Genomic DNA, 25,559 nt, shown 5'->3' with positions numbered 1-25,559 from the left:
ACCCTGGTTCCCAGCCTGATCCGAGCCTCTCAGCCCCACTACCACCCTGGTTCCCAGCCTGATCCGAGCCTCTCGGTCCCACTACCACCATGGTTCCCAGCCTGATCCGAGACTTTCGATCCCACTACCACCCTGGTTCACTTTCTAGCAATTTGAAGTGTTCTGTGATTCAACATTTGGACCCCAAAGAAATTATACTGCAGTGGTTTTAGACAAGTATATTTAATTGAAATAAACGATTGACAATTGACTTGAATTGACTGTCTTACGTACTTGCAGGGGTCGTAGCTAATTGAGGTAACGTGAATAACAAAGGTTTTAATAGGGCTACTTATAACAATACTTTATTGAAACAGATGTAAATAATGAAACATTTTCAATGCAAAATAGACTAATGTAAAGAACATCATAACCTGATTTCCTATAGGTCTCCTCAGGTGTAGGGAGATCATTGCACTCTACATTAAGGAGAACAATTAGTTAATATTGTGTGTCACGGGAGCATCAAATCAATGTTTAAACATTTTTAACAGTCAGTCTATCCTCAATACGAGAACAGATAAACAGATTTGACAAATATTTACTGATAATCTCTACAGTCATCTCTCTGGAATGCACTGACTGAAAGGTTAGTGGAAGCAGATGCAATAGTAACTTTCAAAAGGGAATTGGATAAATACTTGAAAAGGAGAAAATTGCAGGGCTACGGGGAAAGAGCAGGAGAGTGGGACTAATTGGGTAGCCGACACAGGTGCAATGGGCTGAATGGCCTCCTTCTGCGCTGTGTCATTCTATGATTCTATGATCCCCAAAGTGTTTATTATAACTGGAAAAAATTCACACATGCCACATTGTCATACCCATTTTGAATTGTTAAATGTTCATATATTTTGCATTCCCCATTCTTCCAGTCTATATGTTATATGTGTTTTCGTGGTTAATTGCTCTTGTACCTAAAATGTTTGTCCTGAGGGCGTTAAAACTAAATTTCCATAATTTGCTAAATATTCCTGGTATAAACGATACACGTTTAGGTGGATCGAACATTTTTCTGATACAGACATTTGTTTTAAATCTGAAAGAAGCTCATTGAAGTTCAATAATTAACTCTGAGATGCCAATGCAAATAAGTCTAAGCGTGATTTCTGCTCTAAATCTTCACAATAATTCCTTAGAGGAGCAGCTGTAAATCCCATCAGAACCATTCCACAAAATAATGGAAAATATCCTTAACAAAATCAGGCCTGTCAGCAGAGCTTCTGCAATGCAGAGCTGGTTGGAGCCAAATTGTAGAAAGGATCATCAGCTTCACAAGCTTTGCCTAATAAGGACAGTGTTTTTAGCCTTAGGCTACCCCTAAGACTTTTAAACATTATAGTTCTGCAGTGGTTTTAAATTCTCTCAATTATTGTGTACTGCTTCTTGTGTTTTGTTAAACAGGCAAACACATTTGTCATTAAATGTAATATAACATAAAATTACACTTAAACTTGTGTAGTTTGGTTCATTCATTACAAGCCAAAATAATCAGAGCAAAACAAGTTAAGTATCACTTAGGCTAATCAAAACTCAGAACAAATTTTGCTAAATTGTTTGATTTTGCTTAAGTAAACTATTGTCTCAGGACACAGCTTATGAAATGGCTTCTAAAGATATGTTCTCATTTTAAAATCTAATTGCTGCAACTCCCGTTGAGAAAAATTGGGGCACTAAAGAGTGAAAATTGCCTTATTGCCCTGATGGCTCAGTTGGTTCATACACCATACGGACTGGCACTGAGCCAAACAGACCAACACACAGCCTGCCAACATTTGCTATCCACGCTCACATAGGAGCAATTTGGGCAAGCTACCAGAGAATGGCCAGCACCCATGGAACTGTACCCCAGCAAGGAGTCAACGCACGCAAGGAGACGGCAGGGAGGGAAATTGGTGAAGGGGAAGAAAAAAAAAGGAAAAAAGGCACATTTTCTGCAAAGGAAATGTTCTATCTCAGCTTAACTAGGTGTTAAAGGGAAGAGACTTTGATCCCAATTAGAAGCTGTGTTTGAACCTTGATTCCAGGGGCGAATGGACATTTTTTTTCAGCTTCACTTAATGTCCCAGTACGTTTCTGTTGCAACTAGAAAAGAATTGGTTGGACCAAACTGACAGCTTTTGACAGGTAAAATACCATGTGTAATGGTATCAGGTGCTAGCTGGGAACACAACTTGCTGTCAGGTTTTTCCCACCCAGAGAAAAAGCCTCGATACTTCATAACATTTTCCATGCATTTTTGATAAGTTTACAGAATGAACGTGACCTAAGACTATTCTGGGTGACATTTGTTCCAAGACGATGAACAATTTGCTCTGCTGTATTCATTCTCACTTATAATGTGTGCTGTGATTTGGAAGATAATGAGGAATCTTGGGTTCATAGTAATTATGGAAAATATAGAAAAAGTTAGTACGTGTATTGTAAACACTTACGCGCCCATTCCTAACTGGAATATGGCTATTGTCCATCAATGGTTAACTGGTTACTCACTGAATTGCAACTATTCAAGCTTGCATGTACAAACTTTAGACCTTAGTCTGCTGTGTAGAATCACTAACTTGAATTTTATTTAATAAAATGCAGGGTGGGGAGGGGGGGAAGATTGTTAATGGAATAAGCAGGATGGATCCACGGAATATATGAATTTTACACAAGATTGGGCCTACGACTGATACTATCTCATACCAGTGCTTTCCATTTATACTGGCAGAAAAAAAACCCTACTCTTTCACCTCTCTAATGATGAATCTGGAATCACATCTTAACTCGTGCCTGCATCAGCTCTGTTGTCACACTAAATTTGAAGTTCAGCTCTGATTCATGATTGACCATGAAGTTCCCAGTATTTCATGATTCAGTTATACTTTGCTAACAAGTTATGGATCTATCACATATATAAGACTTATTGTAACCCTCCTCCCAGATGAAATCACTGAGATCAAGGTCAGTGCACTAACACATTTTTTCCCCTTGTGGTCCAATTGCACCAGCTCTGCAAGTAGTATCACTGAGACACAAGAGATATTTTGACCTGGTTCTGCAGATTTAAAAGATTCCCTTTTCACTTTCGCTCTCTTAAGTGATTTGTTAAGAGCAGAAGAACATGCAAAAGGATTATTCTGCACAAATTTGGTCCTGAATTAAAAATTATGTTTACAGGCAATATTCTGGGGAATTACTTCAACAGCAGTGATAAGATTGAATACTGAAGATATTTTTCCTTTCACAGTAAGCCAGGAATATGATTTCTTTAAAGTTTGGTCCCTTGTGCCACATTTACCAAAATAAATGAGAGTTAATTAAACCTCCAGATATTCCAAGTGGCCAAATAGGTTGTTAAATGAAATATCACTCATTTTAGTTGAAAGCAGATTGCCAACACTTGATTTACCTAGCTTGGGAATGTAAAGGCAAATCAAGTGAAAGAGCAGGCATACTGTTGATGGCATATGTGGTCCTCTGGCTGTAAGAATACTTTACATCAGTTGTCATAGTTTCCAATGGCTGTTTTGAGACACAGACACACATACTCCTCTCACACACAGCAACAATCAGTGATTACAGAAGACACTTGTGGATCTTTTCTTGATGAAAGCCAAAGCCTCTTTAACCGAACAAGTATCTCTAAAGCTGAACTATTACTCTGTTCAGCATCTTTGATGATTGTTTTTATAGAGCCACCAGCTGTCATGGTATAAACAGAAAAATACTTCAGGGTCCCATTTGCTGCAATATTTGCCTTACAGACTAAACATTCTTACAACTTACCATCTGTGTAATTTGGTCTATTCACACTTGGGATAAATAGGTTACGAAAACCCTTCTCCCCCAATGGACATAGCACTCGAGCAGCAAAGTCATGGTAGGTTCACTTGTTTAAGTACCATAAACACATTGGTAGGTGAATAGATACATGCATAAAGATGCATGTTATTCCTGTCATGGCTTTTTCATCACACTTTTTCAATCACACTATATCCATCATGGTTGTCTGTCTGCTTTAATAACAAGATTAAAATTATCCTACTTACTTTACGTAACTCTGATTGAGTCTTTCCTAATGGCTTCTAAGGTAGGCGATGTTGCTATTCACTAACCGGTGAGACCTCCAAGGTCGATGGCATTACATTCTACTCAGGAAGCCCTTATAAGAAATTCCACCAGGATCAGGCCCTCCCCGCCTGCCTTGCCAAAAATTGAACCCCCTTTGCTGAGCATGCTTTCCTTTCCTCCTCTCTCCCCATCCCCACTCCCTCTTACTGCTTCTCAACACATATACCCCACACTCATGCATCCATGCCTGCCCCAATAAATCCTATATCACCGATGCTCTCACACCTCTGCCATTCCACCTCCTCATCAGTGTTACACTCATCATTGCCCCTGTTGTCCCAACGCCCACCCCACCCCTCCTCCACTGCTCTCACACCCCAGAACTGCCTCATTGCCGACATGCCAATATCCTTTTCCTACTCTTACCAGACCCTAAAAATCCCTTCTCAGTGTTCCAAAACACATTAATTTCCCCTCCCCATGTATGCTGATCCTACAACCCCCTCCTGGTTCTTCTAGACCCTTGCAACCTCTCAGCAGTGCTTTCACACACCATGCCAAAACCCAGGACCACGCTCCCAACACTACCAACACACACAACCTCCCAACTCCCCACTACTGCTACAACCTATTTCCTACCTGCCTATAACATGCAGCATCTTCCCAGCATTGTATTCTGTATCCTGTACTTTAGAAAAAGGGAAGGATTAAAATTAACAGCATAATCTGTTAACAGTAATCAAGGCCACTGATTTACACTTTCAATGCAAATATACAATTAATTTATGGAATTCCATCTCAAAAATATCACAACCTCTCAAATACTCAAAACACAATTTAATTTATTCAATCACTGTAAATCAGTCACCCTGAAAACATACTTTGCATTGCATTACACTATTGTGTATTGAAATAAGAAGCCTTCTGTAATCTAAGAATATAAAATTCCATTTCAATAGTGATAGGGAATTGCAACAGTGATAGGGGATTCCAATAGTGATAGGGGATTCAATGGTTAGGGGAACAGACAGGCGTTTCTGCAGCCGCAGATGTGATTCCAGGGTGGTATGTTGCCTCCCTGGTGCCAGGGTCAAGGATGTCACTGAGCGGCTGCAGGACATTCTGACGGGGAACGGTGAACAGCTAGAGGTCATGGTCCATATCGGTACCAACGACATAGGACCTCAAAGATAGTATTTTCTGAATTACTCCTGGTGCCAGGAGCTAGTGAGTATAAAAATAAGAGGATAGAACAGATGAATGGATGGAGATGATGCAGGAGGGAGGCCTTTAGATTCCTGGGACATTGGGACCGGTTCTGGGGGAGATGGGACCTGTGCAGGCCAGATGGGTTGCACCTCAACAGACCAATATCCTCGCGGTGGTGGGGGTGGTCGGGGGGGGAGGGGTGCGCGGTTTGCTAGTGCTGTTGGGGAGGGTTTAAACTAATTTGGCAGGGGGATGGACACCAGGATGTACCATTAGAAAGGAGAAACAAGGTGCATAAAGGATTGAGAGAGACAGATAGCACTAGAGCAAGAAATAGTAAGGTGTTAGGTGGGCTCAGACTAAGAGAGGCCCCGGAGCGGCAGCAGTGCGGACCTGTGTGGGAAGCGGCGGCGGCAGTATTTAAACGTGACCCCGAGGCAGCAGAGGAGCAGGTAAGCCCCGGAGCGGCAGCAGTGCGGACCTGTGTGGGAAGCGGCGGTGGCGGCAGTATTTAAACGCGACCCCAATTTGGCAGAGGAGCAGGTAGGCTTACCAATCTCAGCTCCGAGAGCGGGAGAGAGAAGTAAAAAGTAATCGAACTGCGAAGTCACCAGAAAGCAGGTAAGTGATTGGTTGGTATTTCTCTCTTTCTCCTTTTTCACAAGCTTAAATTTTGTGTTTTATAGTTTCTAGGGTCTCTGTGGTGTAGCGGGGACAGTTGGTAAACAAGGGTCATTGTGTATATCATTTAATTGGTGGTATTGATTTGATTTAATTTAAATTAATTAAAGGGTAAGTCATGTCAGGAGAGCTCGGCCCCGTAGTTTGCTCCTCCTGCACTATGTGGGAAATCAGGGACACTTCCTGTGTCCCTGACGACCATGTGTGAGAAGTGTATCCAGCTGCAGCTACTGGCAGACCGCATTGCGGTGCTGGAGCTGCGGATGGATGCATACTGGAGCATTCACGAGGCTGAGGACGTCATGGATAGCACGTTTAACCAGTTGGTCACACCGCAGATAAAGGTTGCAAAGGCAGAAAGGGAATGGGTGACCACCAGGCAGAGTAGTAGGCGCAGGCAGGTAGAGCAGGAGTCCCCTGGGGTCATCCCCCTCTCAAACAGATATACCGCTTTGGATACTGTTGGGGGGGGGGGGGGTGGCTTATCAGAGGAAGGCAGCAGCAGCCAACTTCCTGGCACCAGGGGTGGTTCTGCTGCACAGGACGGGAGGAAAAAGAGGGGTAGAGCTATAGTGATAGGGGATTCTATTGTAAGGGGAATAGATAGGCGTTTCTGCAGCCGCAAACGAGACTCCAGGATGGTGTGTTGCCTCCCTGGTGCAAGGGTCAAGGATGTCTCAGAGCGGCTGCAGAACATTTTGGAAGGGTAGGGTAAACAGCCAGTTGTCGTGGTGCATATAGGTACCAATGATATAGGTAAAAAAATGGGATGAGGTCCTAAAAGCTGAATATAGGGAGTTAGGAGGTAAATTAAAAAATAGGACCTCAAAGGTAGTAATCTCAGGATTGCTACCAGTGCCACGTGCTAGTCAGAGTAGAAATAGAAGGATATTTCAGATGAATACGTGGCTAGAGGAATGGTGCAAGGGGGAGGGATTCAAATTCCTGGGACGTTGGAACCGGTTCTGGGGGAGGTGGGACCAGTACAAACCGGACGGTCTGCACCTGAGCGGGACCGGGACCAATGTCCTTGGGGGAGTGTTTGCTAGTGCTGTGGGGGAGGGTTAAACTAAAATGGCAGGGGGTTGGAAACCTGAGCAGGGAGACAGAGGAAAGGGAAACAAGGATAGAAGCAAAAGACAGGAAAGAGAAAAACAAAGGTGGCAGTCAGAGAAATCAAGGGTTTAAATCAAACATGGCCACAGTAAATAATAATTCTAAAAGATCTAAGAGCATTAAAAAAACAAGCCTGAAGGCTTTGTGTCTTAATGCGAGGAGCATTCGTAATAAGGTGGATGAATTAGCAGCACAAATAGAGGTAAATGAATATGATATGATTGGGATTACAGAAACATGGCTCCAGGGTGACCAAGGCTGGGAACTCAACATACAGGGGCATTCAATATTCAGGAAAGATAGGCAAAAAGGAAAAGGAAGTGGGGTAGCATTGCTGGTTAAAGAAGGGATTAACACAATTGTAAGGAAAGATATTGGCTCTGATGATGTGGAATCTGTATGGGTAGAACTGTGAAATACCAAGGGGCAGAAAACGTTAGTGGGAGTGGTATATAGACCCCCAAACAGTAATGCGGTGGTTGGGGATGGCATTAAAAGGGAAATTAGAGATGCGTGCAATAAGGGCACAGCAGTTATCATGGGTGACTTTAATCTACATATAGATTGGGCTAACCAAATTAGTAACAATACTATGGAGGAGGAATTCCTGGAGTGTATACGGGATGGTTTCCTGGACCAATATGTCGAGGAACCAACTAGAGGTCAGGCCATCTTAGACTGGGTATTATGTAATGAGAAAGAATTAATTAGCAATCTTGTTGTGCGAGGCCCCTTGGGTCGGAGTGATCATAATATGATAGAATTCTTCATTAAGATGGAGAGTGAAGTAGTTAACTCAGAGACTAGGGTCCTGAATTTAAATAAAGGAAACTATGATGGTATGAGGCGAGAGTTGGGTAGGATTGATTGGGGAATGTCACTCAAAGGGTTGACAGTGGATAGGCAAAGGCAAACATTCAAAGATCGCATGAATGAACTACAGAATCTGTTCATCCCAGTTTGGCATAAAAATAAAACAAAAAAGGTGACTTAACCATGGCTAACAAGGGAAATTAGGGGTAGCATAAGGTCCAAGGAGAGGACATATAAATTGGCCAGAAAAAGCAGTAAACCTGAGGATTGGGAGCAGTTTAGGATTCAGCAAAGGAGGACAAAGGGCTTAATTAAGAGGGGGAAAATAGAGTATGAGAGTAAGCTTGCAGGGAACATAAAAACTGACTGTAAAAGCTTTTATAGATATGTGAAGAGAAAAAGATTGGTGAAGTCCAGCGTAGGTCCCTTGCAGTCAGAATCAGGGGAATTTATAATGGGGAATAAAGAAATGGCAGACCAATTAAATACATACTTTGGTTCTGTCTTCACAAAGGAGGACACAAATAACCTCCCAGAGATGTCGGGGAACATAGGGTCTAATGAGAGGGAGGAACTGAAAGAAATCAGTATTTGTAGGGAAATGGTGTTAGGGAAATTGATGGGATTGAAGGCCGATAAATCCCCAGGGCCTGATAATCTACATCCTAGGGTACTTAAGGAAGTGGCCCTAGAAATAGTAGATGCATTGCTGGTCATCTTCCAAAATTCGATAGACTCTGGAACTGTACCCATGGATTGGAGGGTAGCTAACGTTACCCCACTATTCAAAAAAGGTGGTAGAGAGAAAACGGGGAATTATGGATCAGTAAGCCTGACATCAGTAGTGGGGAAAATGCTAGAGTCCACTATAAAAGATGTAATAGCAGAGCACTTGGAAAACAGTGACAGGATCGGACAAAGTCAACATGGATTTACAAAAGGGAAATCGTGCTTGACTAATCTACTGGAATTTTTTGAGGATGTAACTGGTAAAATTGATAAGGGAGAACCAGTGGATGTGGTGTATTTGGACTTTCAAAAGGCTTTCGATAAGGTCCCGCATAAGAGATTAGCGTGTAAAGTTAAGGCACATGGGATTGGGGGCAAGGTATTGACTTGGATAGAGAACTGATTGGCAGACAGAAAGCAAAGAGTTGGAATAAACGGGTCTTTTTCCGAGTGGCAGGCAGTGACTAGTGGGGTACCGCAGGGATCGGTCCTGGGACCCCAGCTATTCACAATATATATTAATGATCTAGACGAGGGAATTGGATGTAATATCTCCAAGTTTGCAGACGACCCAAAGCTGGGTGGGCGTGTGTGCTGTGAGGAGGATGCCGAGAAACTCCAGTATGATTTGGACAGGTTGGGTGATTGGGCAGAAGCATGGCAGATGCAATATAATGTGGATAAATGCGAGGTTATCCACTTTGGTGTCAAAAACAGGAAGGCAGATTATTATCTGAATGGCAATAGATTGGGAGAAGGGGAAGTGCAACGAGACCTGGGTATCCTTGTGTACCAGTTGCTGAAGGTAAGCATGCAGGTGCAGCAGGCGGTTAAGAAGGCAAATGGTATGTTGGCCTTCGTAGCGAGAGGGTTCGAGTACAGGAACGAGGATGTCTTGATGCAGTTGTACAGGGCCTTGGTGTGACCACACCTGGAGTATTGTGTGCAGTTTTGGTCGCCTTATCTGAGGAAGGATGTTCTTGCCATGGAGGGAGTTCAGCGAAGATTCACCAGGCTGATACCTGGGATGGCAGGAATGACGTATGAAGAGAGATTGGGTCGATTGGGCTTATACTCACTGGAGTTTAGAAGAATGAGAGGGGATCTCATTGAAACTTATAAAATACTAACAGGACTAGATAAACTGGATGCAGGAAGGATGTTCCCGATGGCCGGGGAGTCCAGAACCAGGGGTCACAATCTAAGGATAAGGGGCAAGCCATTTAGGACTGAGATGAGGAGGAATTTCTTCACCCAGAGAGTGGTGAACCTGTGGAATTCTCTACCACAGAAGGCAGTAGAGGGCAATTCGTTAAATATATTCAAGAAGGAGTTAGATATATTTCTTAAGGCTAAAGGGATCAAGGGATATGGAGAGAAGGCAGGGACAGGGCACTGAATTTGGATGATCAGCCATGATCGCATTGAATGGCGGAGCAGGCTCGAGGGGCCGAATGGCCTACTCCTGCTCCTATCTTCTATATTTCTATGAGAGAATACAAGCAGGTCTAAGAGAGGTTCACAGTGTATGTGTGTAAATGTATGAAGCGTGGTAAATAAGGTTGGTGAGCTGCAGGCGCAAATAGCCACATGGGAATATGATGTTGTAGTGATAATGAAGACCTGGCTCAAAAAAGGGCAGGTTTGGATACTAAATATTCCTGGATATAACATGTTCAGGAAAGATAGGGAAGGAAAGAAAGGAGGTGGGGTGGCAGTATTGATTAAAGAGAATGTTACAGTGCTGGAGAGAGAGGATATCCTAGCGGGGTCAAGGACAGAATCTATTTGGTTTGAGTTAAGAAATAATAGAGGTGCCATTACACTATTAGGTGTATTCTACAGGCCACCAACTAATGGGAAGGATATAGAGGAGCAAATTTGCAGAGAAATTACAGAGAGGTTCAAGAACTATAGTGTAGTGATAATGAGGGACTTCAACTATCCTAATATAGACTGGGATAGTAATAAAGGGCAGAGAGGGGGAAGAATTTCTAAAGTGTGTTCAGGAGAATTTTCTTGATCAGTAAGTTTCCGGCCCGAGGAAGGAGGCATTGCTGGATCTGGTTCTGGGGAATGAGGTGGGTCAAGTGGAGCCAGTGTCAGTAGGGGAACATTTAGGGAACAGTGTTCATAGTATCATAAGGTTTAGATTAACTATGGAAAAGGACAGGGAGCAATCTAGAGCAAAAATACTTAATTGGAGAAAGGCCAATTTCAGTGGGTTGAGAACAGATCTGGCCCAGTTAAATTGAATTCAAAGATAGGCAGGCAAAACAGTAATCGAACAATGGGCTGCCTTTAAAGAGGAGATGGTTCAGGTACAGTCGAGGTACATTCCCATGAGGGGGAAAGGTAGGGCACCCAAAGCCAGAGCTCCCTGGATGATGAAAGAAATAGAGAGTAAGATGAAGCAGAAAAAGGGGGCGTACGACAGATGTCATGTTGAGAATACAAGTGAGAATCAGGCTGAATATAGAAAGTTTAGAGGGGAAGTGAAAAAGGGAATAGAGGGGCAAAGAGAGAGAATGAGAATAGATTGGCAGCTAACATAAAAGGGAATCCAAATGTCTTCTATAGGCATATAAATAGTAAACGGGTAGTAAGAGGAGGGGTGGAGCCAGTTAGGGACCAAAAAGGAGACCTACACATGGAGGCAGAGGGTATGGCTGAGGTGCTAAATGAGTTATCTGCATCTGTCTTCACCAGGGAAGAAGATGCTGCCAAAGTCATAGTGAAAGAGGAGGTCGTGGAGATACTGGCTGGGATAAAAATTGATAAAGAGCTACTAGAAAGGTTGGCTGTACTTAAAGGCCCAGAAATTCGGGTCCCAACACATGAGTACGGACAAGAGGTCAACTGCCGGCGCGCTAGGTAAGTGTAGGTCGGGGGCTTGCACCCGCAGGAAGCCCCCGACCCGAATTTCTGGGCCATTGTATATAAGTCACCAGGACCGGATGGGATGCATCCTAAGATGCTGATGGAATTTAAGGTGGAAATCGCGGTAGTACTGGCCATGATCTTCCAATTCTCCTTAGGTATGGGGGTGGTGCCAGAGGACTGGAGAACTGCAAATATTACACACTTGTTCAAAAAACCCAGCAACTACAGGCCAGTCAGTTTAAGCTTGGTAGTGGGGAAGCTTTTAGAAATGACAATCCAGGACAAAATTAGCAGTCACTTGGACAAGTGTGGATTAATTAAGGAAAGCCAGCACGGATTTCTTAAAGGCAAATCGTGTTTAACTAACTTGATCGAGTTTTTTGATGAGATAACAGAGAGGGTTGATGAGGGCAATGCGGTTGATGTGGTGCACATGGACTTCCAAAAGGCGTTTGATAAAGTGCCACATAACAGGCTTCCCAGCAAAGTTGAAGCCCATGGAATAAAAAGGACAGTGGCAGCATAGATACAGAATTGGCTAAGTGACAGGAAACAGAGAGTAGTGGTGAACGGTTGTTTTTCCAGACTGGAGGAGGGTACACAGTGGTATTCCCCAGGGGTCAGTGCTCGGACCACTGCTTTTCTTGATATATATTAACGACTTGGACTTGGGTGTACAGGGCACAATTTCAAAATTTGCAGATGACACAAAACTTGGAAGTATAGTGAACAGTAAGGAGGATAGTGATAGACTTTAGGAGGACATAAACAGGCTGGTGAAATGGGCGGACACGTGGCAGATGAAATTTAACAAAGAAAAGTGTGAGGTGGTACATTTTGGTAGGAAGAATGAGGAGAGCCAATATAAACTAATGGGTACAATCCTAAAAGGGGTGCATGAACAGAGAGACTGGAGGTATATGTGCACAAAACGTTGAAGGTGGCAGGGCAGATTGAGAAAGCGGTTAAAAATCCTGGGGTTCATAAATAGAGGCATAGAGTGCAAAAGCAAGGAAGTTGCAATGAACCTTTATAAAACACTGGTCCGACCTCAACTGGAGTATTGTGACCAATTCTGGGCACCACACTTTAGGAAGGATGTGTAGGCCTTAGAGAGGGTGCAGAAAAGATTTACAAGAATGGTTCCAGGGATGAGGGACTTCAGTTATGTGGATAGACTGGAGAAGCTGAGGTTGTTCTCCTTAGAGCAGAGAAGGTTGTGAGGAGGTTTGATAGAGGTGTTCAAAATCATGAGGGGTCTAGACAGAGTAAATAGAGAGAAACTGTTCCCACTGGCGGAAGGGTTGAGAACCAGAGGACACAGATTTAAGGTGATTGGCAGAAGAACCAAAGGCAACATGAGGAAAAACTTTTTTATGCAGCGAGTGGTTAGGATCTGGAAGGCTCTGCCTGAAAGGGTAGTGTGGGCAGACTCAATCGTGGCTTTCAAAAGGGAATTGGATAAGTACCTGAAGAAATTTTTTTTGCAGGGCTACGGGGAAAGGGCGGGGCAGTGGGACGAGCTGAAGTGCTCTTGCAGAGAGCCGGCACAGGCTCGACGGGCTGAATGGCCTTCTTCTGTGCTGTAACCATTCTATGATTTTATGATTCTAAGTTATTTTTTAGGCCCATGGTCTAATTATTTGTATCTTTGTTTATTGACTTTTACCAGTGAGATAATGATTATGTTTATTGTGAACCTTATATTGGGTTTTGAAATACCAATGTATATTTTGGCATGAAGTTAAAATTTCAACAAGTTTACATTTTCACAAATTACAATTATGTTTGTTATACCTCGGGCTTGATTGGAGCATACTGGCCTTTCTTGTGTTAAAAATTTTCCAATGGTGACTTAGAAGGTCCTTTAACTGATGACTAAGTCCATGCAGTGGCACATTACACAAATGATCCAAAGTGATGAGCTGCTGTGTTTTGATTTGATACTCAAATGATTATGGTCACACTCCATGTTGAGGGAAAATTTGTGGGATAATTATCTTGGTCCACTTTTTTTATTCATAGTCGGGATCTGGCCCACATTTATTGCCCATCCCTAGTTGCTCTGAGAAGGTGGTGGTGAGCCGCCTTCTTGAACTGCCGCAGTCCGTGTGCTGAAGTTATGCCCTCAGTGCTGTTAGGGAGGGAGTTCCAAGATTTTGACCTAGTGACAATGAAGGAACGGCAATATATGTCTAAGTCAGGATGAGGTGTGACTTGGAGGTGAACTTGGAGGTGATGGTGTTCCCATGCGCCTGCTGCCCTTGTCCTTCTAGGTGGTAGAGGTCGTGGATTTGGGAGCTGCTGTCAAAGAAGCCTTGGCAAGTTGCTGCAGTGCATCCTGTAGATAGTACACACTGCAGCCACGTTGTGCCGATGGTGGAGGAAGTGAATGTTTAAGGTGTGGATAGGCTGCCGATCAAGCGGACTGCTGTGTCTTGGATGGTGTCGCGCCTCTTGAGTGTTGTTGGAGCTGCATCCATCCAGGCAACTGGAGAGTATTCCATCACACTCCTTACTTGTGCCTTGTAGGTGTTGGAGGCTTTGGGGATTCAGGAGGTGAGCCACTCTCTGCAGAATACCCAGCCTCTGAACTGATCTAGTAGCCATGGCATTTATGTAGCTGGTCCAGTTGAGTTTCTGGTTAAAGGTAACCCCCCCCAGGATGCTGATGGTGATGGCAATGCCATTAAATGTCATGAGAAGGTGGTTAGACTCTTTCTTGTTGGAGATGGTCATTGCCTGGCACTTGTATGGCATGAATGTTACTCGTCACTTATCAGCCCAAGCCTGGATGTTGTCCAGGTAATGCTGCACGTGGGCACGGACTGCTTCATTATCTAAGGAATTGCATATAGAACTGAATTCTTCTTTAAACTTCCCAATATCTGTATCGGGAAATGTCTGGGTATAGTGGAGGGATTTTGAAAGATAAAGGAGTAAATAATGAAAAGGAGAAAAACAGGAGGTGGGAAAAGTATCTTTCTGTTCACATCCTTAAACTTTTTGACCTGACAGCAGCATGTTTAAAGAACAATTAAAGATTCTGATGTTCATTGAAATAAAGTGCCCAAGGTATTCTCAGCTAATTGGTGCTACACTTAATATTGGCCCAGAAATTCGGGTCGGGGGCTTCCCGCGGGTGCAAGCCTTCGACCTGCACTTACCTTACCCGCCGGCCGTTGTGCTGTGGGCCTGCGTGGGATTCTGATCCTGGGCCTCCTCCAACTGCTGGCGTGCAGTGCTTGCGTATCCCAGGGGCGCAGTTAGTTCGATGTGTCCCCTGGGATCACGTGGGCCATGGAGAGCCAATCGGAGCAAAGAAATGCCCATTCATAAAATTGACAGGAAGAGCTGTCAAAACTATAAATACTATAAGCTCCAAAACATCACTAAAACTTCAAATAAATTTAAAAAAAAACATATTTTTAAAATAACTATAAATTACATAAAATAACTATTTTAAACAATAATTTAAATTTTTGAAAAAATTAATTACATTTTCTAACGGGGCTAAAAATAAACTTACCTTTCTTTAAAGTATTTAAAAATAATAAACCTGTGGAAAAAATGTTTTAATTTTAATTAATTCACCACTTACCTTGTTAAAAGCAGGCCTTGCGCCTGCTTTTTAAAAGTGTAACTCCTGGAGAATCACCCTCCCGGAGAAACCTGCAAAAAAAAACGTAAGTTCCATGCGCACGCGCTGCCTCTCTGGCGTACGCGTTCGACCTCTGAACCCCTTCCTTTAAGGGAACGGAAGTTCCGGTTTCCTGTGCATGCACGAAACCGGCCCTTCCATTGGGCCTACGGGTGAGTACCCCATGCGTACTCACCCGTGGAGACCCGAATTTCTGGGCCAATATTGCTTAACATGAATCATCACATGTCTTTCAAAGAATTGCGGTGTTTTCCATCACGCAGTATCTTTCCAACACTAATTAGAGTGGTAAAAATAGTCTTGTATTGCTCTTGTGAAACTCTGTAGATCGATGGGTCATTTTGTAATAATCAAAGTTCACAGTAGATGGCGGGGGGAGGGGGGGGTGGGGGAGGAGCAGTGCTGCTTGAACCACACTGCCTTCTTTCCATTGGACTTTGACTCAACATCACAGATTAATGTAGATGCAGATGATATTTCCGTTCTTAGGATTTTAGAAATATATAGCTCACTAAATCTAATTGGCCATTCCTTATGAGAGGCCTAACAAAATTAGGACACTTGAGATGTCCATTGATTGGGAATATAAAGACCTGCAGGTTTGTGTGTCTAAGCCATTTCTTCCATGTTGGCTGGGCACTTTATCTGCTCATGATCTAGGCACAATTAACTGTTTCTGAATAATTTGGAATTTAATTTGAGCAAACCCTGTGTTCGATTACACCCTATTGGAAATAAGCCTGCTACATTTTTCTCACTAATATGTTTTTCAAGCAATTCTGTACGCTTTCAAATCACATTAAACTGCGCTGAATGCACAGTGTGTCCTATTCATCATTGCTGAAGATGTTTGGCTGGGAATAATATTTTGGCTAGAAATGCACAGATAAGACAGCCTGGAATAAATTCCCAGTGGGTTTACTTCCATAGCACAGAATTGAATTTTTGTAAATATAGATAAACCCACTTAAAACAAAGAAGATAATATGATTAACATTGCATCTTAAAATAAAAAGGATAAACAAGATTAGTCACAAAACTATATAGGCAATTTGTTTCAAAGTTTATGCCTACTAAACAATACAAATAAACTAATAATCAGTGATTAATACAGTAATCAGTTATCATAAATCATAAAGAAATGTAAATTTTATTTATTACTTTGCACCAAAGTGGATGGATTCTGTTAACTGATGCAAGCAAAATGCTATTCAATAAATATTATTAATTTCTGTGGCAATATTATGCCTTTGCTCAGAACAGGTTTATTGTGGTCATAAAAAATTAAAACAAGAATAATTTAGAATCATAAATTATCAACTAGGAGAATAAAGTTTGTATTTCTTCTGAGGTATGGAACAACTTCTTTGTTTGTTTGTTTAATGTTTAAAAATCCTACTTGTTGGGAAGAAATTTGGGGATTTGAAAATGGTAGTGGTGGGAATGGGTACTTTTCTCTCACTGGGGTGGGCTGGAAAAGCAAGAAGGGAGAGTGAGAGCTGGAAACCAGATGCTAAATAGTGAAAGGTTAAGTTCTGCATTCATAGTCTAAGTTAGATAGGCGGAATACATCTGCATTATTAATACTTCTCAACATTTTAAACGCTTGGGGGGAAAAATTCAGTTGTTTGCGCCTCCCGTTAGCGCCTTAAGAGGGCGCTAATGGGGCGCAAAGCAACTAGCGCCCGGGCGCGGCGATGTTTGCGCTGCTTGTGAAATTAACTAGACATTTTGTGGCGGCGCTAAACACTACCGCCACGATCTCCTGCGCCGGCAGATCGTGACGTCAGTCGAGTGCGCAACGCCCCGGTAGTGCCCCGGACCGGATATTGAGCGGCGCCCCTGCCTTACCGCCTGCCACTAGCAACAACAGGTTGAGGGGAGCGTTTTGCAGTCAGGAAGGGACTGGGGGAGCGCTATTTAAAGGTGACCGCTTCCTGCCTTATTTTGTTGGTGATATTTTTGCACCACGCATTCTGAGAGAGAGAGAGACTTCTGGAGAGATTTAACGCTGTGAAGGAGTTTTGAGTACTGAGCAGCACTTTGCAAGTTCATTCTGATATGCACTTCCTTGCTTTGCCAGCGCTCTGAGGTAGCGCCTCGCTCCTTGGCCTTTGCGCCTTAAGACAGGTGTGAAGCGCCTGATTTAGCGCTCCAATCACCTCCGGGGCGATAAAAGCCGAGTTTGCCATCGGAGGCGATAATTAGCGCCAGGCGTTAAACTTTGCGCACGGCCGATAATGGCGCCCCAAACGGGGCGATACTGAATTTTTCCCCCTTGGATTATGATCCCTTTCAATGAAAACTAGTACAGTTCTCATAAAGGCAGTCGAATTCTATCAGAGTCTAAGAAGCGCTCATGGTGAAGAAGAAAAAATGCACATGAGCAGAAGTATTGAAAACCACCTTTTATTCCAGAAACTACAGAAAGCTTTTACGATAAGTAAGAAATACATCTCTACTGTAAACTGATTGAAGCTGCATTCACCACATAACTTTTCACTCTAAAAAACAGATACCTCAAGTTTCAATTCTGGTGCCTTGACAATACAAATCAGTCAAAGTACATAGAATCAATGTTGTCTGCTGTGTGACCTTGCTATTAAGAAAGAGTTTCACTTCAAAATGATGATGGGCTAAGAGGACGACGGACTCCAACTGCTTGCACAAGCAGAAGGTGAGGTAGTATTGGAACAGGAGGGTAGAGATAGTCTAATTGGCATCTGTTGCAGTTACGGCAATCTCCAGTGCCATGGTGAGAAGCTTAATAAACGCATATGGACATATTGTACCAACTTGCACCTACCTGAAACATTACACAGACCAGTATATAATTTATTGCAGCAATTGTTATTTGCCACAGTAATTTTTTTTCCTTTTGTTACACCAGAAACAATTCTTATAACTTTAACTTGCTGTCATTTGCTGCCTATTCAGAATTATATGCAACAAGTCAAAAGAAAGATGATATATTAATCAATTTATTAAATTGCTTTTGTACAACGATTGATACTTCAGTGACTGGTAAATAGGCTATTTTTGATGACCTCTGACCCATAGATATGAAAAATGGATTTTCCAATTGGACCTCCAATTGTAGGTTGTTGAACAGAGCACCGTTAGTTGGTGTGCTGACCCTGCCTAAGCTTACAGGATCAGTTTGATTTTCATTGTGTCTGTGGGGTTCCAACACATACTGGGCCAGATTTTCATTGGGCTGTGAGGCGGGCTTTCAGGTGTGCGGGGGGCAAAAATCCTGAATTCGGGGGTCCCGACACCATCCCGCCCAAAACCCGCCTCCACGTAAGTTTCAAGGGAGGCGGGTACCCGCCCCGCACTGGGACCCACCGACCCAAGGCGGGAAGGGATTAGTGCCAATTAACTGCCTATTAACAGGTAGTTAACAGGCAGTTTTTAGCCTAATCCCTATTTTGAGGGGTGTCGTATGGGATTCCCGACAGCTCCAAACCACGCCAGGTTAGAGCAGGCAGGCCGTCGGGTTGAAGGACTTGGAGGGGTCGCGATGTCGGTGTTCAGGTGAGTGATGGGTGCATGAGTGCAAAGGTAAGTGTGTTTGGTGTGTCTAAAGCGTGTAAAGAAGTTTTACTTACCTGTACTTACCTTAACAGCCTTTCTTCCTCTAGGCTGCGGGAGTCCATCACACAGCCGGAACTGAAAGCTGAAAGGCTGCGATCTGTCAAAAGTGACAGCCTTCAGCTTTCAGTGCGGTGACAGTTCTAACTGAGTCTGCGTAGAAGGACTCAGGTTAGAAGTCAGACTGTCAGTGTTTGATAGCTTCAAACAGTTGTGAAACACTGATATTTCATCTGTCAAAAACTCTTGACAGATGAAATTTCAGTCTGTGGCGTCACCTGTTGCCAGGTGGCCCTTAATTGGCCTGCTGAGCCCACTGGGTGGGCTCAACAAGGTCAATCAAGGGAAAATTACGTCGATTAGCCGGACGTCGATGGAGGCAGGACTAAAACCCGAAAGTTGTAGTCCCACCTCCTTCCAGACAGCTTAAGAAAATCCAGCCCACTGTCTGGCTTTGGGAGCTCCTCAAAAGTGAGCAGGAAATCACATGCTAGCAGCCCTTAAAGGGTTGCTTACAAGTGTTGATGAGAAAACTTAAAGGAATTAAGTCATTTAAAGATAAGTGGCCACATATGCAGACAAAATTATAAGTTACTCTTACAAAAGGCTTCTATTACTTTTAATGTATATTTAATCCTTTGCAAAGATTGTTTTATAACAAATATGCCCAGCTGAACCCAATGGCCTGCACAATAGATGTGGAGATAGGAAACAGTTTCTTGGTCAAGTGATGGAGCGCACAAAACTCCAACCTAATGTTTGATGGCTATCAAGTGGAAGTGATGCAGAATACAGTGGTAGTAAGAAGGGTGGCCCTGCTTGCCACTCTAAGGCAATAGCATGTCTGGAAGGAGGTGAAGGAAGAAGACATGAGGGCAGAGCTGACTATTACTACCACTGGCAGTGCCAGCCCCATGGTGCATGTTAGCAGCAGCTGTCCATCCCTAATTGCCCTTGAGAAAGTGGTGGTGAGCTGCCTACTTGAATCGCTGCAGTCCGTGAGGTGAAGGTACTCCCACAGTGCTGTTAAGTAGGGAGTTCCAGGATTTTGACACAGCGACGATGAAAGAACGGCGATATATTTCCAAATCTGGATTGTGTGTGACTTGGAGGCGAACTTGCAGGCTGTGCAGTTCCCATGCATCTACCTTGTCATTCCAGGTGGTTTGGGAAGTGCTGTCAAAGAAGCCTTGGTGAGTTGCTGCAGTGCATCTTGTAGATGGTACACACTGCAGCCACGGTACGCCGGTGGTGGAGGGAGTGAATGTTTAGGGTGGTGGATGGGGTGCCGATCAAACAGACTGCTTTGTCCTGGATGGTGTCGAGCTTCTTGAGTGTTGTTGGAGCTGCACTCATCCAGGCAAGTGGAGAGTATTCCATCACACTCCTTACTTGTGCCTTGTAGATGGTGGAATGGCTTTGGGGCGTTAGGAGGATAGTCACTCGCCACAGAATACCTAGCCTCTGTCCTGCTCTTGTTGCCACAGTATTTATGTGGCTGGTCCAGTTAAGCTTCTGGTCAATGGTGACCCCCAGGATGGTGATGGTGGGGGATTCGCCGATGGTAATGCCATTGAATGTCAAGGGGCAGTGGTTAGACTCTTGCTTGTTGGAGGTAGTCATTGCCTGACACTTCTGTGGTGCGAATGTTACCTACCACTTATCAGCCCAAGCCTGAAGACTGGCTTCGGTGATGGTGGGGACCTCAGGAGGAGGCTGATATGAATCATCCACTCGGCACTTCTGGCTGAAGATGGTTGCAAATGCTTCAGCCTTGTCTTTTGCACTCACGTGTTGGGCTCGACCATCATTGAGGATGGGGATATTCATGGAGCCTCCTCCTCCCATTAGTTGTTTAATGGTCCACCACCATTCACGACTGGATGTGGCAGGACTGCAGAGTTTTGATCTGATCCGTTGATTGTGGGATCGCTTAGCCATGTCTATAGCATGCTGCTTCCGCTTTTTAGCATGCATGTAGTCCAGTGTTGCAGCTTCCCCAGGTTGGCACCTCATTTTTAGGTACGCCTGGTGCTGCTCCTGGCATGCTCTTCTACACTCCTTATTGAACCAGGGTTGGTCCGCTGACTTGATGGTAATGGTAGAGTGAGGGATATGCCGGGCCATGAGGTTACAGATTGTGGTGGAATACAATTCTGCTGCTGCTGATGGCCCACAGCGCCTCATGGATGCCCAGTTATGAGCTGCTAGATCTGTTCTGAATCTATCCTATTTAGCACGGTGGTAGTGCCACACAACACAATGGAGGGTGTCCTCAGTGTGAAGATGGGACTTCGTCTCCACAATGACTGTGTGGTGGTCACTGCTACCAATACTGTCATGGACAGATGCATCTGCGACAGGTAGATTGATGAGGACGAGGTCAAGTCGATTTTTCCATCGTGCTGGTTCTTTCACCACCTGTCGCAGGCCCAGACTGGCAGCTATATCCTTCAGGACTCAGCCAGCTCGGTCAGTAGTGGTGTTACCGAGCCACTCTTGGTGATGGACATTGAAGTCCCCCACCCAGCGTACATTCTGTGCCCTTGCTACTCTCAGTGCTTCTTCCAAGTGGTGTTCAACATGGCGGAGTACTGATTCGTCAGCTGAGGGAGGGCGGTAGGTGATAATCAGCAGGAGGTTTCCTTGCCAATGCTTGACCTGAAGCCATGAGACTTCATGGGGTCCAGAGTCAATGTTGAGGACTCCCAGGGCCACTCCTCCCCGACTGTATACCACTGTGCTACCATCCCTGGTGGGTCTGTCCTGCCGGTGGGACAGGACATACCCAGGGATGGTGATGGAGGAGTTTGGGACATTGGCTGAAAGGTATGATTCTGTGAGTATGACTGTGTCAGGCTGTTGCTTGACTAGTCTGTGGGACAGCTCTCCCAATGTTGGCACAAGTCCCCAGATGTTGGCGAGGAGAACTTTGCAGGGTCGACAGGGCTGGGTGTGTTGTTGCCGTGTCCGTAGCCGGTGCCAAGGTCGATGTCAGGTGGTCCGTCCGGTTTCATTCTTATTATTGTGTTTCGTAGTGGTTTGTTACAACTGAGTGGCTTGCTAGGCCATTTCAGAGGGCAGTTAAGAGTCAACCACATTGCTGTGGGTCTGGAGTCACATATAGGCTAGACCAGGTAAGGACGGCAGATTTCCTTCCCTAAAGGACATTAGTGAAGCAGACGGGTTTTTACGACAATCCGATAGTTTCATGGTTACCATTTCTGATACTAGCTTTTCATTCCAGATTTATCGAATTAACTGAATTTAAATTCCCCAGCTGCCGTGGTGGGATATAACGTGTTCAGGAAAGATAGAGAAGGAAAGAAATGAGGTGGGGTGGCAGTTTTTGTTAAGGAGAATGTTACAGTGCTGGAGAGAGAGGATGTCCTGGAGGGGTCAAAGACAGACTCTATTTGGTTAGAGTTAAGAACTAATAAAGGTGCCATTACACTACTATGATAAGTGGCAGGTAATAGTCACACCACACACATGCCAGGCAATGACCATCTCCAACAAGCGAGAGTCTAACCACCGCCCCTTGACATTCAACATCATTACCATCGCCGAATCCCCCACCATCAACATCCTGGGGATTACCATTGACCAGAAACTTAACTGGACCAGCCACATAAACACAGTGACAACAAGAGCAGGTCAGAGGCTGGGTATTCTGTAGCAAGTGTCTCACCTCCTGACTCCCCAAAGCCTTTCCACCATCTATAAGGCACAAGTACGGAATGTGAAGGAATACTCTCCACTTGCCTGGATGAGTGCAGCTCCAACAACACTCAAGAAGCTCGACACTATCCAGGACAAAGCAGCCCGCTTGATTGGCACCCCATCTACCACCTTAAACATTCACTCCCTCCACCGGCGGCATACCATGGCTGCAGTGTGTACCATCTACAAGATGCACTGCAGCAACTCGCCAAGCCTTCTTCGGCAGAATATCCCAAACCCGCGACCTCTTCCACCTAGAAGGACAAGGGCAGCAGACGCATGGGAACACCATCACCTGCATGTTCCCCTCCAAGTCACACACCATCCTGACTTAGAACTATATCGCCGATCCTTCATCGTCGCTCAGTCAAAATCCTGGAACTCCCTGCCTAACAGCACTGTGGGAGTACCTTCACCGCACATAGAAACATAGAAGATAGGAGCAGGAGTAGGCCATTCGGCCCTTCAAGCCTGCTCCGCCATTTAATGAGATCATGGTTGATCATCCAAATTCAGTACCCTGTCCCTGCTTTCTCCCCATATCACTTGATCCCTTTAGCCTTAAGAACTATATCCAACTCCTTCTTGAATATATTTAATGATTTGGCCTTAACTGCCTTCTGTGGTAGGGAATTCCACAGGTTCACCACTCTCTGGGTGAAGAAATTCCTCCTCATTTCTGTCCTAAATGGCTTACCCCTTATCCTTAGACTGTAACCCCTGGTTCTGGACTGACCCGCCATCAGGAACATCCTTCCTGCATCTAGTCTGTTTAGTCCTGTTAGAATTTTGTAAGTTTCAATGAGATCCCCTCTCATTCTTCTAAACTCCAGCGAGTATAAGCCTAATTGACCCAATCTCTCTTCATACGTCATCCCTGCCATCCCAGGTATCAGTCTGGTGAATCTTCGCTGCACTCCCTCCATGGCAAGAACATCCTTCCTCAGATAAGGCGACCAAAACTGCACACAATACTCAAGGTGTGGTCTCACCAAGGCCCTGTACAACTGCAGCAAGACATCCCTGCTCCTGTACTCAAATCCTCTCGCTATGAAGGCCAACATACCATTTGCCTTCTTAACCGGCTGCTGCACCTGCATGCTCACCTTCAGCAACTGGTGCGCAAGGACACCCAGGTCTCGTTGCACCTCCCCTTTTCCCAATCTATTGCCTTCCTGTTTTTGCCACCAAAGTGGATAACCTCACATTTATCCACATTATACTGCATCTGCCATGCATTTGCCCACTCACCCAACCTGTCCAAATCATACTGGAGTTTCTCTGCATCCTCCTCACAGCACACTCGCCCACCCAGCTTTGTGTCGTCTGCAAACTTGGAGATATTACATCTAGTTCCCTCGTCTAAATCATTAATATATATTGTGAATAGCTGGGGTCCTAGCACCGATCCCTGCGGTACCCCACTAGTCACTGCCTGCCACTCGGAAAAAGACACGGACTGCAGCGGATCAAGGCGGCAGCTCACCACCACCTTCTCAAGGGCAATTAGGGATGGACAATAAATGCTGGCCTTGCCAGCGACGCCCACATCCCATAAACTAATTTTAAAAAGCTACATGTATTCTATAGGCTGCCAATGAGTGGGAAGGATAAAGAGGAACAAATTTGCAGGGAAATTAGAGGTGCAAGAACTATAGAGTAGTGATAATGGGGGATTTCAACTATCCTAATATAGACTGGAATAGTAATAGTGTAAAGGGCAGAGAGGGGGAAGAATTTCTGAAGTGTGTTCAGGAGAACTTTATTGATCAGTACGTTTCCGGCCCAACGAGGAAGGAGGCATTGCTGGATCTGGTTCTGGGGAATGAGCTGGGTCAAGCGGAGCCAGTATCAGTAGGGGAACATTTAGGGAACAGTGATCATAGTATCTTTAGATTGGCTATGGAAAAGCACACGGAGCAATCTAGAGTAAAAAAATACTTAATTGGAGGAAGGCAAATTTCAGTGGATTGAGAACAGATCTGGCCCGGGCAAACTGGAATCAAAGATTGGCAGGCAAGACTGTAATCGAACAATGGGCTACCTTTAAAGAGGAGATGCTTCAGGTACAATTGAGGTACATTCCCATGAGGGGGAAAGTAAGGCAACTAAAGCTAGAGCTCCCTGGGTGATGAAAGAGATAGAGAATCAGGTGAAACAGAAATAGAGCACATGTGACAGATGTCAGGTTCAGAATCTGTCTGAATATAGAAAGTTCAGAAGGGAATTGAAAAAGAAAATAAGAGGGCAAAGATAGATTATGAGAATAGATTGGCAGCTAACATAAAAGGGAATTTAAAAGTCTTCTATAGGCATATAAATACTAAACAGGTCATAAGAGGAGGGGTGGGGCCAATTAGGGACCAAAAAGGCGATCTATGCATGGAGGCAGAGGGCATGGCTGAGGTACTAAATGAGCACTTTGTTTCTGTCTTCACCAAGAAGATGCTACCAAAGTCATAGTGAAAGAGGAGGTAGTGGAGATACTGGATGGGATAAAAATTGATAAAGAGGAGGTACTAGAAAGCCTGTCTGTACTTAAAGTTGATAAGTCACCAGGACCGGATGGGTTACATCCAAGGATGCTGAGGGAGGTTAAGGAGAAAATCACGGAGGTACTGGCCATAATCTTCCAATCCTCCTTAGATACGGGGGTGGCGCTGGAGGGCTGGAGAATTGTAAATATTACAGCCTTGTTCAAAAAAGGGTGTAAGGATAAACCCAGCAACTACAGGCTAGTCAGTATAACCTCGGCAGTGGGGAAGCTTTTAGAAACGATAATCAGGGACAAAGTTAACAGTCACTTGGACAAGTGTGAATTAATTAAGGAAAGCCAGCATGGATTTGTTAAAGGCAAATCATGTTTAACTAACTTGATCGAGTTTTTTTGATGAGGTAACAGAGAGGGTTGATGAGGGCACTGCGGTTGACATGGTGTATATGGATTTCCAAAAGGCATTTGATAAAGTGCCACATAACAGGCTTGCCAACAAAGTTGAAGCCCATGGAATAAAAGGGACAGTGGCAGCATGGATACGGAATTGGCTAAGTGGCAGGA

Source organism: Somniosus microcephalus, chromosome 11, assembly GCF_052327205.1.
Source record: "Somniosus microcephalus isolate GS21.2 chromosome 11, FLI_Smic_1.0, whole genome shotgun sequence".
Taxonomy (NCBI): domain Eukaryota; kingdom Metazoa; phylum Chordata; class Chondrichthyes; order Squaliformes; family Somniosidae; genus Somniosus; species Somniosus microcephalus.
The sequence above is the reverse complement of the archived record's forward strand: the minus strand, read 5'-3'. Positions refer to the sequence as shown.